Source organism: Carassius auratus, unplaced genomic scaffold, assembly GCF_003368295.1.
Source record: "Carassius auratus strain Wakin unplaced genomic scaffold, ASM336829v1 scaf_tig00216830, whole genome shotgun sequence".
Taxonomy (NCBI): Eukaryota; Metazoa; Chordata; class Actinopteri; order Cypriniformes; family Cyprinidae; genus Carassius; species Carassius auratus.
In genome coordinates, this window is record NW_020528754.1 from 383,844 (window position 1) to 401,360 (window position 17,517).

The 17,517-nt window shown below is 37.2% G+C and overlaps 1 pseudogene; it reads left to right on the forward strand.

The window, feature by feature from the left end:
• LOC113099010 (zinc finger protein basonuclin-2-like) overlaps window positions 1-10,716 on the forward strand; it is a 233,811-nt pseudogene extending 223,095 nt beyond the window's left edge.
• The last annotated feature ends 6,801 nt before the right edge of the window (window positions 10,717-17,517 follow it).

Here is a 17,517-nt window from a genome sequence, read left to right on the forward strand (position 1 = left end):
TAGAATGCTTTAACACTTAGCTAAGTGTTGCTAGCATGTTTAGTTATGTTTCTAGCATGCTGCCAGCCTATTTAACACTTTTTGACACTTTTTAATTTGTTCCTAGGAGTCCATAACAGTGTTAACCTTGTCACTTCCTGTTACCAGCAGGTGGCGCTATGCCTATAACTGAATTTGATCATGGGTGTTTGTTCAGAACAGAACACTCACATGTGTGAAGCTTGGGGAAGATTGGCCATTGCTTGCCTGAGTTACAGCAATTTCCTTTTTCACTACATTAGTAGCATGCTTTAGCACTTAGCTAAGTGTTGCTAGCATGTATTAGTATGTATCTAGTATGTTGCCAGCCTATTTAACACTTGCTGATGCTTTTTAATATGTTCCTAGGAGTCCATAACAATGTTAACCTTGTCACTTCCTGTTACCAGCAGGTGGCGCTATGACTATAACTGAATTTGGTCATGTGTGTTTGTTCAGGACAGAACACCTATCACATGTGTGAAGTTTGGGGAAGATCGGACATTGCATGTCTGAGTTACAGCAACTTCCTGTTTCACGGAGAAACATCAAATTTTGTCAGGCCGCCAGGGACACACCCCTTGACGAAAACTCAAAACCTTCGCAATTTAACATCACAAAGGTCATATGATGACCCTCACCAAATTTTAAGATAATCCGATTAAAACTGTAGGAGGAGTTCGTCAAAGTACGAGGCATGGAAATGGAAAAAACTGCACAAAAATCATACAGGAAATTAAAAATAACTTACTTCCTGTTGGGTTTTGGATTTTGTACCAAGATACTTTTTTGTAGGTAATGGTGTGTTACATGTGTATACCGATTTTCAGGAATGTACGTGAAACACAGCTCGAGGCGCACTCCGTTGAAATATAACAGGTGGCGCTATCGAGCCATTTTGCCACACCCACTGAAACCTATATCAGATGTAAATTTTCGCCAGTCCTGATGCGTGTGCAAAGTTTCGTGAGTTTTGGAGCATGTTTAGGCCCTCAAAAATCCGCTTCATTACGGAGAAGAAGAAGAAGAAGAAGAAGAATAAACGGAGCAATTCCAATAGGGTCCTCGGGCCCTAATAAAAAACAAAGCAGATACAAGAGGGTCCTCACACCTCGGTGCTCGGGCCCTAATAAACGGAGCAGATACAATAGGGTCCTCACACCTTCGGTGCTCGGGCCCTAATAAACAGAGCAGATACAACAGGGTCCTCACACCATCGGTGCTCGGGCCCTAATTAAAGCTGCAAGCAGCGATGAACGGGCCTTCGCACCCGGGCTCACCACCACCCGGTGCCCATAGGAGGAACCGTGAACGTTGGGCCATATGCTTATAAAATAGTAAATATTTTTGCCACATTTTCTACAATATCGCAATGTAAATGTCTTTAGACCAGGACTCTTACCAAACATGCAAAGTTTCAGGCAGATCAGACATCTCATGTTTAAGTTAGTATGAAATAAGTCATTCCTGTTGCCAGCAGGCGGCGCTATACTTATATTTGAATATTGGACTTTAGTTGTGTTCAGGCCAGGACTCTTATAAAACATGTGAAGTTTGGGTCAGATTGGGAATTGTATGCATGAGTTACAACAACTTCCTGTTTCATAGTATTAATAGCATCCTTTAGCACATAGTAAGTGTTGTTAGAATGTTTGAAAATATTTCTAGCATGTTTAGCACACAATGGCAAATTTTATTGTGTTGCAAATAGTGCATAAAATTGTTAAACATGACACTTCCTGTTGTCAGCAGGTGGCGCTATGACTATAACTGAATACAGGCATGCTGATGTGTTCAATACGGGACTCTTGTCAAACGTGTGAAGTTTGGGGTAGATCGGACGTTGCTAGCTTGAGTTACAACAACTTCCTTGTTCAATGACATAGTTGCATGCTTTAACACTCAGCTAAGTGTTGCTAGCAAGTTTTATTATACTTCTAGCATGTTGCCAGCCTATTTAACCCTTTTTGACACTTTTTAAATTTATTCTTAGGAGTTCATAAAAGTGTTAACCTTGTCAATTCCTGTTACCAGCAGGTAGCGCTATGACTATTACTGAACTTGTTCATGGGTGTTTGTCCGGAACAGGACACCTATCACACGTGTGAAGTTTGGGGAAGATTGGACATTGCTTGCCTGAGTTACAGCAACTTCCTTTTACACTACATTATTAGCATGCTTTAGCACTAAGCTAAGTTTTGCTAGCATGTATTAGTATGTATCTAGTATGTTGCCAGCCTATTTAACACTTGTTTACACTTTTTAATATGTTCCTAGGAGTCTGTAACAGTGTTAACCATCTCACTTCCTGTTACCAGCAGGTGGCGCTATGACTATAACTGAATTTGGTCATGGTTGTTTGTTCAGGACAGAACACCTATCACACGTGTGAAGTTTGGGGAAGATCGGACATTTCTTGCCTTTTTTACAGCAACTTCCTTTTTCACTACATTATTAGCATGCTTTAGCACTAAGCTAGTGTTGCTAGCATGTATTAGTATGTATCTAGTATGTTGCCAGCCTATTTAACACTTGTTTACACTTTTTAATATGTTCCTAGGAGTCTGTAATAGTGTTAACCATGTCACTTCCTGTTACCAGCAGGTGGCGCTATGACTATAACTGAATTTGGTCATGGTTGTTTGTTCAGGACAAAACACCTATCACACGTATGAAGTTTGGGGAAGATCGGACATTGCTTGCCTTAGTTACAGCAAATTCCTTTTTTCACTGCCTTAGTAGAATGCTTCAACACTTAGCTAAGTGTTGCTAGCATGATTTATTATGTTTCTAGCATGTTGCCAGCCTATTTAACACTTATTGACACTTTTTAATTTGTTCTTAGAAGTCCATAACAGTGTTAACCTTGTGACTTCCTGTAACCAGCAGGTGGCGCTATGACTATAATGGAATTTTGTCATGGGTGTTTGTTCAAAACAGAAAACCTATCACACGTGTGAAGTTTGGGAAAGATCGGACATTGCTTACCTGAGTTACAGAAACTTCCTTTTTTACAACATTATTAGCATGCCTTAGCACTAAGCTAAGTGTTGCTAGCATGTATTAGTATGTATCTAGTATGTTGCCAGCCTATTTAACACTTGTTTACACTTTTTAATATGTTCATAGGAGTCTGAAACAGTGTTAACCATTTCACTTCCTGTTACCAGCAGGTGGCACTATGACTATAACTGAATTTTTTTCATGGGTTTTTGTTCAGGACAAAACACCTATCATACGTATGAAGTTTGGGGAAGATCGGACATTGCTTGCCTTAGTTAAAGCAAATTCCTTTTTCACTGCCTTAGTAGAATGCTTCAACACTTAGCTAAGTGTTGCTAGCATGATTTATTATGTTTCTAGCATGTTGCCAGCCTATTTAACACTTTTTGACACTTTTTAATTTGTTCTTTGGAGTCCATAACATTGTTAACCTTGTAACTTCCTGTTACCAGCAGGTGGCGCTATGACTATTACTGAATTTGGTCATGGGTGTTTGTTCAGAGCAGAACACCTATCACACGTGTGCAGTTTGGGGAAGATCGGACATTGCTTGCCTTAGGTTACAGCAACTTTCTTTTTCACTACATTATTAGCATGCTTTAACACTTAGCTAATGTTGCTATTATGTATTAGTATGTATCTAGAATGTTGCCAACCTATTTAACACTTGTTTACACTTTTTAATATGTTCCCAGGAGTCTGAAACAGTGTTAACCATGTCACTTCCTGTTACCAGCAGGTGGCACTATGAATATAACTGAATTTTTTTCATGGGTTTTTGTTCAGGACAGAACACCTATCACATGTATGAAGTTTGGGGAAGATCGGACATTGCTTTCCATAGTTATAGCAAATTCCTTTTTCACTGCCTTAGTAGAATGCTTCAACACTTAGCTAAGTGTTGCTAGCATGATTTATTGTGTTTCTAGCATGTTGCCAGCCTATTTAACACTTTTTGACACTTTTTAATTTGTTCCTAGGAGTCCATAACATTGTTAACCTTGCCACTTATTGTTACCAGCAGGTGGCGCTATGACTATTACTGAATTTGGTCATGGGTGTTTGTTCAGAGCAGAACACCTATCACACGTGTGCAGTTTGGGGAAGATCGGACATTGCTTGCCTTAGTTGCAGCAACTTTCTTTTTTCACTACATTATTAGCATGCTTTAACACTTAGCTAATGTTGCTAGCATGTATTAGTATGTATCTAGTATGTTGCCAGCCTATTTAACAATTGTTTACACTTTTTAATATGTTCCTAGGAGTCTGTAATAGTGTTAACCATGTCACTTCCTGTTACCAGCAGGTGGCGCTATGACTATAACTGAATTTGGTCATGGTTGTTTGTTCAGGACAGAACACCTATCACACGTGTGAAGTTTGGGGAAGATCGGACATTGCTTGCCTTTTTTACAGCAACTTCCTTTTTCACTGCCTTAGTAGAATGCTTTAACACTTACAGTCCATACAGTGTTGTAAAGTCGTGAAACTATCCATATTTACTCAGAATGACTTTTATTCTGTATTAAAAAAGGTTTTGAAGTGTTTGGAATTTAAAAATGCAGGACAATTAATAATTCCCTTTTTACTGTCATTTAAAAAAATCACCACGACAAAACCATTCAAGCTATCCAAAATCCATTGGCAATTTAAGTTCCTCATTGTTTTGGCATCATGTAGACAAAGTTTGGTGTGTATAGTGTTACTTTCTTCTGAGCATTATGCATTAATTCACAGCTAAATGTAAAAAAAAAAAAAAGTCCACATTCAAATCAAAATAGCCAACTTCCTGTTGGTCGTAGCTGATGACTGTGAATTAGAAAGTTGTCTGTCTTGATAAGAACAATTTATGTACCGAGTTTGGTGTCTGTAGCTAAAACTACCCCCCCCACACTTTTGACAAAAGTGGCGCTATAGAGTGCCTCTTCCACGCCCTCTTGTGAACTTTTGCCAGTGTCTATTTATCATTAGTACTGATATGTGTTCTGAGTTTGATGAAATTCTAAGCATGTTATATGACTCAAAATTACCTGAGAAGTATTCAAGTTTGACGTTGCCACGGCAACAATATTTTTAGATATCTATATCCCCCCAGAAGATTTATATTGGCTGTGATTTAACATTATTCTGATGAAGTTTGAAGCAAATCGAGTAAAAATAAGATGCTGAATTCAAAGCATTTTTAAAAATGACATACTTCCTGCTTCCAGTTGGTGGCGCTATAGCTTTGACTCCTAATAGTCACATATATGCGATCGACATCATACAACGAATAATCTGATGAAGTTTGATTAAAATCAGGAATTGTATATGGATGGTATTAGATACTTCCTGTTTCTCATTTCTCGCCATAATTCAACGCCTCGCCACGATCGAACCGTTCAAGATATCAAAAATCCCCTGGCAATTTTTCATCCCCAATGTCTTGAGATCATGGTGTCCGAGTTTGGTGGCAATCGAGTAAAAAACCTAGGACAAGTATATCAAATTCCAGAGCATGCGCTTTTTACATAACTCTAAATAGCTGACTTCCTGTTGGGCGGAGCCTATGACATGCATTACACAAGTTGTTCGGCAAAATGAGATCTATATGTGTACTGAGTTTCATATTAATATGTGCAAGTATGTGTGAGCTATACATCAACATTTCTGACTATGTTCCAGGGGGCGCTGTAGAGCCCCTGTGCCACGCCCGGGTCCCAGCCTCTGCGGCCTCCTGAATGCCACAGATTCCAAGGTGTACGCAAATTTTCAAGAGTTTGGACCCCAAAAGCCCCCAAAACTTTGACGACAAATACAAGAGGGTCCTCGCACCTCGGTGCTCGGGCCCTAATAATAATAATAATAATAATAATAATAATAATAAACAAAGCAGATACAAGAGGGTTCTCGCACCTCGGTGCTCGGGCCCTAATAATAATAATAAAACAAAGCAGATACAAGAGGGCCCGAGCACTATTGGTAACAAAGCAGATACAAAAGGATCCTCCCACCTCGGTGCTCGGGCCCTAAAAAACAACTCTTGAAATATTTCATTTTGTGTGCAATGAATCTAGAATATAAGAATGTTTGATTTTTTTTTTATTAAATTACAAAAAATAAAGACTTTCCATGATATTTATTTTTTTTAGATGCACCTTTATAGTATTTTTTGATGTAGACAGATAAAACAAATCCAATCAAAAGGTTGTATATAGATAGATACTGCATACAGTAGCATTAAGATACAATTCATTTAAAGCTTACGGCTGAGACATATCAACACTTCTTCATTAGATCTGATCTTGGCTTGAATTGAAGTGTAGGTAAAATTAGTGGCCAAAAGGTATCCAGTGTTTAGTGTCTTCTGTCAAAAGCATATTTGCAAGACTGTATTGTAAACAAACAACTGGCTATATATTGTATAATCTATATAAATTGCTGTTTTAATACGATGCAAGTCAACACATCACAGAACTTTGCTCATTAAAACACTTCACAGGGACTTAGCGTAGCATAAAGTGTAGCCATCTTATATTTAAGACAATAACATAATATTGTTATAATATCAAAAACCAAGCATTGGTTTAGATGCCAATTAGTTATGCCAGCCTAGAGCTTATGAGCAGTGTGAGGGTGCAATAACCAGGAATGGTCACATGCTGCAAAAGGAGCTGCCGACTTAAGCATCATTAACTACATTAAAATTACAGTCAAAATGAACAATTTCTAAATAATTGATATGAGTTACTCAAAATATAACTAACTATCCCTTTAGATATTTTTAAGATATCTTTGAAAAAAATGTTTTTTTCTTCTTCTGTCAGTACCCTTTTAAATACTTTAACTGGTCTGATATTGTATAAATAAGCAAAATACAATAATGGTCAACTATCCATATTCTACATATCAGTTGACCACCACAGCTGTTGATTATGTATTTGTGGTCCACTCCTCTACAGTCATGGCCAAAAGTTTTGGCAGTGACATAAATTTTGTGTTTTGCAAAGATTGCTGCTTCAGTATTTGTAGATTATTTCACCAAATGTTTCTATGGTATACTAAAAAACAATGATAAGCATTTAATAAGTTTCAAAGGCTATTATTGGCATATATATATATATATTTACAAAAATGAGTCAATATTTACAATGTTGACCCTTGTTATTCATAACCTCTGCGATTCGCTCTGGCATGCTGGATATTTGCTTTTGGGCCAAATCCTGACTGTTGGTGATCCATTCATCCCTCATTAGTTCTTGTAGTTGATCACAATTTGTAGGCTTCTGTTTATCCAGTCACCTTTTGAGGACTGGTCAGAGATTCTCTATGGGATTGAGTGCTGGAGATTTGCCTGGCCATGGATCAAAAAATTTCAAAGTATTTATCTTCTTTATCAGTCATGCTTTTTGACATGGTGCTCCATCATGCTGGAAAACGCACGGATCAACACCAAATTGCTCATGGATCATTAGAAGATCTCACTTTTGCAGGATATTTTGATACCATTCTTTATTCATGGTAGTGTTATGAGAAAGCACACTCCATTAGTTGAAAAGCAACCCCACACATGGATGGTCTCAGGATGCTTCACTGTCTGGACAATACAGGACTCATGGTAGCGTTCACCTTTTTTCTTTAAACAACCAATTTCCCAGATGTCCCAAACAATCGGAAGGGGGTTCATCAGAGAAAATAACTTTGCCCCAGTCTACTGCTGTTCAATCCTTGTACTTGTACTTACAGAATTTCATTCTGTCCTTGATGTTTTTCTTTGAGATAAGTGGCTTCTTTGATGCACTGGTGGTGACACAATTCTGTAGCTGACTCCTCAGGAGTTGACAGTCTTGGCGCTTGCTGGACACTCTGGGACATCCTAAAGGTTTCGTCACTGCAGTCGAACCTCTCTCCCTGAAGTTCTTGATGATCCGGTAAATGGTTCTTTCAGGTGCAATATTTTTTTGTAGCAATTTCCTTGCATGTGAGGCCATTGTGATGCAAAGCGATGATGGCTGCATGTGTTTCTTTGTAGGTAACCATCGCTAACAAGAACACAATGATGGCAAGTGCTTCTTCCCTCCTTTTATAGCAATTAGTCTGCTCTTACAATCTAATTAATATGAAAGTGATTTTACCTGACTAGTATTCATTCACACTTTCATATGTGCTGCTGATATGGTTAGTCAATTACTGTTAGCTTGGTCACTTTGTGTCAGAATCAAAAAACTGTGAAACTTTCTTTTTTGTGAAAAGTTAATTTTTTGACCAATTAAACTTTTAGCACTAATTAAAAAAATATTCTGATCACTCTACATAATAATCTAGAAACAATGTGAATGAACACCACAACAGTTTAAGCAGCAAACTTAGCTAAATACATTTATGTCACTGCCAAAACTTTTGGCCAATACTGTATATCTTATACTTTATATCACCAGAAAGGGTCCCTCTATTAATTTTTATTTTTATTTTTTATTTTTTTTACTTCTTGCAGGAGAATATCGGGTAGGGAACTAAATAATTAAAGAAAAGGGACCCTTTTTGACTGCATCAACCATGGCACTGCTGGTAAGCTCTACAATACATTGTACAATCTATTTATTAGTGACGTTTAGGTGATTAAGTTACTTTTTTGCCCTTATGCATGGCCTGGGTTCCCTGATGTATTTTTTTATTTTGTTTTCTTGTATCTACATTACTATTAATTTTAGATTGGAAATGGGGTAGGCTATGGTTGTATGGCACTACAGAGGCTCAGTTAACACAAATATCTGGTTTGTTTTATTTTGGTTTTGTTAATCCATGTTTTAACCAATTCAACATCAGTATTACAAGTTTCCTTTTGTTTTTGGTCAAACCATGATATTTATTCAAGTGTAAGTTGCACATTATGAGGACTGACATACTTATTTCATTGTCTCATATTTGAGGTAGTTATTAATCAGTTGTCTAGAGGCAGACCTAGTTGTTAGAAAATAAGTCAAAGTTTAGATGACTTGATGTAAAGTCACTTTTTCTTGCTATGTGCTATGAGTAAAAAAAGAGTGAGAAAAAACTCATCTTTAATAAATTGAAGCCTGACTGAACAATATTCTTATGGGTCTATATTAAACTAACTTCAGGAGTGAGTCAGTGTGCTAATGCTCCAAGTCTGATTTAATATGCAATCAAGTTTCACTCGATTATTGTATTACCATGGCTCAAATCAGTTGATAAACTCCCATTCAATGTGGTGGAGTATTTCATTGAGTCAGAATCAATTGCATTTGTGCATGCCTGAAAAATTGCTGACAGGAGTAAACACTTTAGCATTATACTGTCTAAGCTGTGATTAAGTTATTGAACTCTCAGCTGTGTCAGAAAATAGTGTGCTCTAGCACACCTTCATGCACTCATGAAAAAAGAATACAGGTTTTTTTTAATGTATGTATGATTGCAGATCTTTGTATGTCTTGTAATAAATTACTACAGGAACCCTGTCCTCTTTCCCTGCAGACATAGCTCCAATATCAACCTGCATCGCAAACTACTGACCAAAGAGCTGGATGACATGGTCCTGGATCCAAAGCTTACAACCATGCCTAAAGAGATGCGTGCTGAGATCCTGTCAATGATCTATGCTGACCACCATCTGGAACTGGAGGGGTTAGAGAATGCAGTGTGCAGTCTTCACAGGAGTCTGATGAGGGCAGTGATGAGGGCATCCTGCTGGATGTCCTGGAGGGTGCTAGTGACAATGAAGAGTACACCTCTAGTATTGTGGCTAAGAAACTGGCAAGGGAGGGAAAGGATACAGAGGACGCCAGGAAGGAAGGAAGAGAAGGAGCCACTGAGGAGGGGCTTCTTCACTGTGACCCTTCATTCTCACCATCTGTCTCAGCATGCAATGAAGGTAATGGCACAGGAGGCATCCTGTGCACCATCTGCCACAAACTGTACAGTAACAAAGGGACCCTTCGAGTGCACTACAAGACTGTACATCTGCGTGAAATGCATAAATGCAAAATACCTGGCTGTAGCATGATGTTTTCTTCCGTGAGAAGCAGAAACAGACATAGTCAGAACCCCAACCTACACAAAAATGCCCCCTATACCACAACGATTGACTAGACCAGACATCCCTCTGCACCACATTGCCTCGTTACAAATACGCCACATATTAACACACTCTTTTCCTCAGTATTATAATGCTATAAAACAGCATTATTTCTCCCCAAACGTCTTTTCAAGTATGAAAAATTAGAGCAGTATTTTGACATTTCTGTTTTTGGAAGCAAAATACATCATATATCTCTCCATCCTTCACACAAACTTCTCCTCAGTCTTTAATTTATGACTTTTGCCTGCAGAAATGATCACAAGAAAAAAAAGAAAAAAAAAAGCATTTGTATACTGATAACTTTTAAAGAATTCCATGAAAGAGCATGTTAAGTCTGGTTTAAATGTAAATATTCATGTTGTGAGGGGCTATTTGGTGTAAAACAGTTGTATTTATTGTTGATATTTTCTCTCTTTTGTTATTTTTGTTTAATTATTTATTTTATTTTAATCTAATACTTTCATTTAAAAAAAAGAAGTTAAGCAAGACAAAGTAGCATCTGCCTAGCTTGATTCATCTATATTGGCTTTAAGAATGTTTTACATTAGAAAAGTAAAAAAGTAAAAAAAAAAAAAAAAAGAAATGTGACTTGTAACTTGTTTGATCTACATTTTAGATATACAGATGGAGCTGGCATGCTTTTAGCTCTGACACAGTACATTTTTCTTTTCTTTTCTTATGTTTCTAGCTTTGGTACAAAAACAAATAAACAAACAAACAAAACAAAAAAAGTTTTGCACTTTGCAACTATTTTATTATAATCTAAACTATTATTTATAGTCCAAATTGAAAGTGAAATTTTAAGGATACAGTGCCAAGCGGTAATTACTGTTCTTTTAAAGGCTGGGACACACCAATCTGGTGTATAAGCCGACAGGTTTTGTCACCTCCATTGGCAGCGTTATGAAAAACATTCCCGTATTAGAATGATTGGGATAGATCACGTAACATTTAAACAAACTTCTGTCTGTACTCCCTTCATTTAAGTGCTTGTTTTCATTTTCACTTGAATTCTCGGGCACTGACTCGTTCACTAAACTGAACATTCAATCAGAGCTCTCACTTGTGCCGATGGTCCCAACGGCCCCGAATGCCGCCAACATGAGCCCCGATGAGAGCTGAAGAGTGGAACACACCAAACAAACTAGTCCGGCTGTCACTTGTTGTCAACAGCCAACCATCGGCTTAGTGTGACCCAGCCTTAACAGACATGTGCCAGATCTTGATATGATGGTAGCAAATCTCGTTTGACAACATTCAATCCCAATTTTCATCCCATTTAGTAAGTGTTTCAGGTATATTCATTTGAATGCAGTAAATAATTATTACTGGCTCTGATAATATGAAAATGATCGTGTCAAGAGTATGACTGTATGGATAAAGGCACTGAATTGGCCAAGAGGTTAAATAAAAAAATATTTCTACTGAATGTAGTTTAACTTAAAAATAGTTAGTAAGTGTCCTATAATTTATGTAAATTTGATCAGTGTTATCATATAAAAATACCATTGACATTTCAGAGTGCTACACCAGAGGTTCTAAAATGTGGCCAAAATCAAAGACAATGTTCTAAAACCTCATGAACAGAATTGACACATTGAGAAGATGTTTAGGTAGTTTTTCCTCAGATGCTTCCGTTCCAGACAGTCATTTACAGCATTGTAACAATTAAACATTGTAAACAATGTAAACATTGACTAGTGTCCACACAATATATTCCACCGCAGGAACTTTACCCAGGAACTAGGTACTTTGGCCTGGTACTTGGTGTGTTTCCACCGCAGGAACCAGGAACTAAATAAAGTTCCGGGTAAAAAAATGCAGCTCAGAAAGTCCCTGCTGGCGAGGTGGTACTTTTTCAAAGTTCCAGAACTTTCGGGGCCGGGACTTTGGCGCTAAACATGCTGATTGGTTGAGTTCACGCAGCATTGGTTGAGTTCAGGCACCATTTATTCGGATCAACATTTTCAAAATATTACTGTTATTGTGTCATGAAATGTAATTTTAAAAGTATTTCAAGCAAGTATGTAGTTGTTTAAAACTCAAATCTGTTGTTTATTTATAAAGACAGCGCCTATTTAAAAAAGTGTTTCGCCAATCTCGGAGACGGTGAGCTCCACACGATCAGCAGGAGCTCAGTGATCATCTATCCGACGAGAAGCAGCCTCACCTCGGATAGACCTTCTGATATGTGCCGCTGGCTCTGATGTCTCTTTAGTGGTTAAACATAGATAAATTGAATACAGACCAAAGAAAACCTGTTAGATTTGCCCCGCAGCTGAATTATATTTTATATGTTAAAATGAAAATAAAAAAGGCAAGTCTATATAGTATTTTGTTTCATTGTAATGGCTGTATATAACGTTACACATATCCCTGGACTAAGAATATTTCTGCAGTTGTTATTATGTTTAAATGAAAACGAAAGGAGGCAGTGGTATTTTATATCCTGTTTCATTTTATTGTAAATATACTGAGAAGAAAATTGCAGTAGCCAAAGCGATCTGAGTTCACGCAGCATTGGTTGAGTTCAAACACAATTTATTCGGATCATTTTCAAATATTACTGTTATTGTGTCTTGAAATGTAATTTTAAAAGAATTTTAGGCGAGAATGTAGTTGTTTAAAACTCAATCTATGGTTTATTTATAAAGACAGCACCTATTTAAAAATGTGTTTCGCCGATCTCGTAGACGGTGAGCTCCACTCGATCAGCGGGAGCTCAGTCCTCATGTATACGCAGAGAGCAGCTTCACCTCAGCTAGACCTTCTGAAATGTGCCGCTGGCTCTGATGTGTCTTTAGTGGTTAAACATAAAATATAATTCAGCTGCGGGGAAACTTTAACATGTTTTCTCTGGTCTGTGTTAAAATGAAAATAAAAAAGGCAAATGTATATAATATTTTGTTTCATTGTAATGGCTGCATTATACACATATGCCTGAACTAAGTACATTTCTGCAGCTGTTATTATGCTTAAATGAAAACCAAAGGAGGCAGTGGTATTTGATATCCTATTTCGTTTTATTGTAAATATACAGTAAGGAAAATTGCAGTAGCCAAGACGAACTGACTGAAGTTATCAAGTACGCTGCTGTTTATAGATTTACCGGACTTGCGTCGTCACGGACATCACACTCCTGAGACGAATGCACAAAGTCTGAACTAACTACCAAGGAAGCACTTTCAAAATTAGCGTACTTTTTTTTTTTTTTTTTATCAGCGGTACTTTGTATTGAGAAATGCGCGCACACCTATGTCACCAGTCTATTTGCCTAATCTTCCCGGTACTTTACACCGCGGTGGAAACGCAGAAAGCAACAGGTCTGGGGGAAAAAAGTTCCTGGTACAAATGTTCTGGGTAATTTCGGTGGAAACGCGGCATAACATGGTAAAGAAAAAAAAGTCCCTATTCACTATTGAATTTGAAACAGTTGGTGTGTATGTAGATATGACTATGTAGATATGACTATTTATTTCTATTTATCTGTTTAGAATAATTAACTAAATGCAAATTAGCTCTTTGATGTATGTTGCTTCAAATAAATTAAATTAATGATTCATCCCTGTAATTAAAAAATTCAGAATTAATTAAACTCTGAAACTAAATTCAGTTCAAACGGTTTTTAATGTTGGACAAAGACTAGATGTATTTGGTTCCTCCTTTACATGCTATAACAGTAGCAGTACTTGTGTTATGATGGAAGGCATGAAGATTAAGAGATATTTCCAAGAGGGAATAGCAGTGTGTGTCATTCAAAATGCTTTGTTGCACAAAACCGGGAGATATTTCCATCGCTGATCAAGTCATTACAATCAGTGATTTAGTAAATATTGCTGATAATACTGCATCATGGAGACACCCAAGCTCTTCTTCCGGTTTTCCCTTTCATTTCTTCCTCTGTATTCTCTTGCTCTGCCACCTTCCAATCTGCTACCTCTTACCCCCATCACAACTGTTGCCACAGTGGGGTCCTACAGGGACACTGTCTAATAGTGTACAGTTAACTTCCCCGGGTGGCACACAACACAGAAAAGGATTGTCTGCTTTTTCTTTTCTTTTTTTTTTTAATAAAAGAGTGTCACTTCAGAGATATATTAATGCTTCAAAAATGATGCCCAAACTTTGTAGTTCTTTCACCAATAACAAGTAAGATAACAGCTGTTAACATGTTAACCTCAAAATAGAATGCACTTTTAGGACTAAGGCTGGTGCTTTATTAAAACCTTAATAATAATAATAATAATAATAATAATAATAATAATAATAATAATAATAATAATAATAATAATAATAATATGTATACAGATGGGCAATGTGATATCATAAAGTGAAGGATATCAACCTCATAGCCTCCATATTTTTTTTGTCAAATTAAAGACCTTCTAGAGTATGGGGTCAGATTATAAACTAAAAGTCTAAAACTAAAAGTCTTAAACCAAAACTAAAAAAAAAATCTAAATTTGAAACTTGAAGTTCAAGTCCAAAATTTATTTGGTATTTAGGATTGGGCATTTTCTATTTAGGGTTGGTCATTTGGTCATTTAGCCATTTAGTCAAAGACAAATTCAAAGTCACCTTTATTTATATAGCGCTTTAAACAAAATACATTGCGTCAAAGCAACTGAACAACATTCATTAGGAAAACAGTGTGTCAATAATGCAAAATAATAGTTAAAGGCAGTTCATCATTTAAATGTTTACTGGGAGCCAGAGCGCCTGACATCTTGGCAAATTTAAAAGTGCTGGCAAATGCTAAACGTAAATACAGTAAGATTGTTATTCATGCTGGCGCTAATGATGTTCGACTTTGCCAGTCGAAGATCACTAAAAATAACTTTAAAGAGGTGTGTGAACTTGCAAGCACGATGTCAGACACTGTAATATGCTCTGGTCCCCTCCCTGCTTACCGTGGTGATGAGATGCATAGCAGATTGTCATCACTCAATGGCTGGATGTCTAAGTGGTTCCCACAGAATGACATAGGTTTCATAGACAATTGGACGAGCTTTTGGGGCAGACCTGACCTGTTTAAAAGAGATGGTCTTCATCCCTCCCGGGGTGGAGCTGCTCTTCTCTCTAGAAATATGGCAAATAGTCTTAGAGTTCATACTTGACTAACTGGGGCCCAGGTCAGGAAGCAGACAGACCAGCTAAACCGACCGTCTGCTAGCTGCCTCACATCACAGAGGTCAGTTAATTCTCAGCACATAGAGACTCTTTCACCTAGATATCACACTATAGAGACTGTGTCTGTTCCCTGAACTAGAAAATACAAAAAAACGTCCAAACCAAGTTAAGGTTAACAATTTAATTGAGGTTCAACAAATTAAAAAACTAATGCAATATGGATAAACAAATGATAAAGCTTGGCTTATTGAATATCAGATCCATTTCTATGAAAACACTTTTTGTAAATAATATGATAACTGATCATAATATAGATGTGCTCTGTTTGAAAGAAACCTGGCTAAAACCTGATGATTACATTATTTTAAATGAGTCCACCCCCCAAGATTACTGTTATAAACACGAGCCACGTCTAAAAGGCAAAGGGGGAGGAGTTGCTTCAATTTATAACGTTTTCAGGATTTCTCAGAGGGCAGGCTTCAAGTATAACTCGTTTGAAGTAATGGTGCTACATATAACATTATCCAGAGAAACAAATGTTAATGATAAATCACCTGACTTTATTAAAGAGTTTGGTGATTTTACATCCAAGTTAGTTCTGGCTGCAGATAAAGATTTAATAGTTGGTGATTTTAATATTCATGTTGATAATGAAAAAGATGCATTGGGATCAGTATTTATAGACATTCTGAACTCTATTGGTGTTAGACAACATGTTTCAGGACCTACTCATTGTCGAAATCATACTCTAGATTTAATACTGTCACATTGAATTGATGTTGATAGTGTTGAAATTATTCAGCCAAGTGATGATATCTCAGATCATTATTTAGTTCTGTGCAAACTTCATATAGCCAAAATTGTAAATTCTACTTCTTGTTACAAGTATCGAAGAACCATCACTTCTACCACAAAAGACTGCTTTTTAAGTTATCTTCCTGATGTATCCAAATTCCTTAGCATATCCAAAACCTCAGAACAACTTGTTAATGTAATAGAAACTATGGACTCTCTCTTTTCTAGCACTTTAAATACAGTTTCTCCTTTACGCTTAAGGAAGGTTAAGGAAAACAGTTTGACACCATGGTATAATGAGCATACTCGCACCCTAAAGAGAGCAGCCCGAAAAATGGAGCGCAGCTGGAGGAAAACAAAACCAGAGGTATTTCGTATTGCTTGGCGGGAAAGTAACATATCCTACAGAAAAGCATTAAAAACTGCTAGATCTGATTACTTTTCTTCTCTTTAAGAAAAAAACAAACATAACCACAGGTATTTATTCAATACAGTGGCTAAATTAACGAAAAATAAAGCCTCAACAAGTGTTGACATTTCCCAACACCACAGCAGTAATGACTTTACGAACTTTACTTCTAAAATCGATACTATTAGAGATAAAATTGCAACCATTCAGCCGTCAGCTACAGTATCACATCAGACAGTGCACTATAGACCCCCTGAGGAACAGTTCCACTCATTCTCTACTATAGGAGAGGAAGAATTGTATAAACTTGTTAAATCATCTAAACCAACAACATGTATGTTAGACCCTATACCATCTAAGCGGTATTAAAGAGGCGGCACCTCTTTTTTATAGGAAAAAGAGGTGCTTCCAGAAGTCATAGATCCTCTTCTGACTATTATTAATTCCTCATTGTCATTAGGATATGTCCCCAAAACCTTCAAACTGGCTTTTATTAAGCCTCTCATAAAAAAAAAAAACACAACTTGACCCCAAAGAACTAGTTATTATAGACCAATCTCGAATCTCCCTTTTCTGTCCAAGATACTAGAAAAGGTGGTATCCTCACAATTATATTCCTTCTTAGAGAAAAATGGTATATGTGAGGATTTCCAGTCAGGATTTAGACCGTATCATAGTACTGAGACTGCTCTCCTTAGAGTTACAAATGATCTGCTCTTATAATCTGATCGTGGGTGTATCTCTCTATTAGTTTTATTGGATCTTAGTGCTGCGTTTGACACAACTGACCACAGCATTCTTTTGCATAGATTTGAACACTTTGTTGGCATCAGTGGAAGTGCATTAGCATGGTTTAAATCGTACTTATATGACCGCCATCAGTTCGTAGCAGTGAATGAAGTTGTATCATATCAATCTCAAGTGCACTATGGAGCACCTCAAGGCTCAGTACTAGGGCCGCTACTCTTCACGCTTTATATGTTACCCTTGGGAGATATCATCAGGAAACATGGTGTTAGCTTTCACTGTTATGCTGATGATACTCAGCTCTATATTTCTTCGCGGCCCGGTGAAACACACCA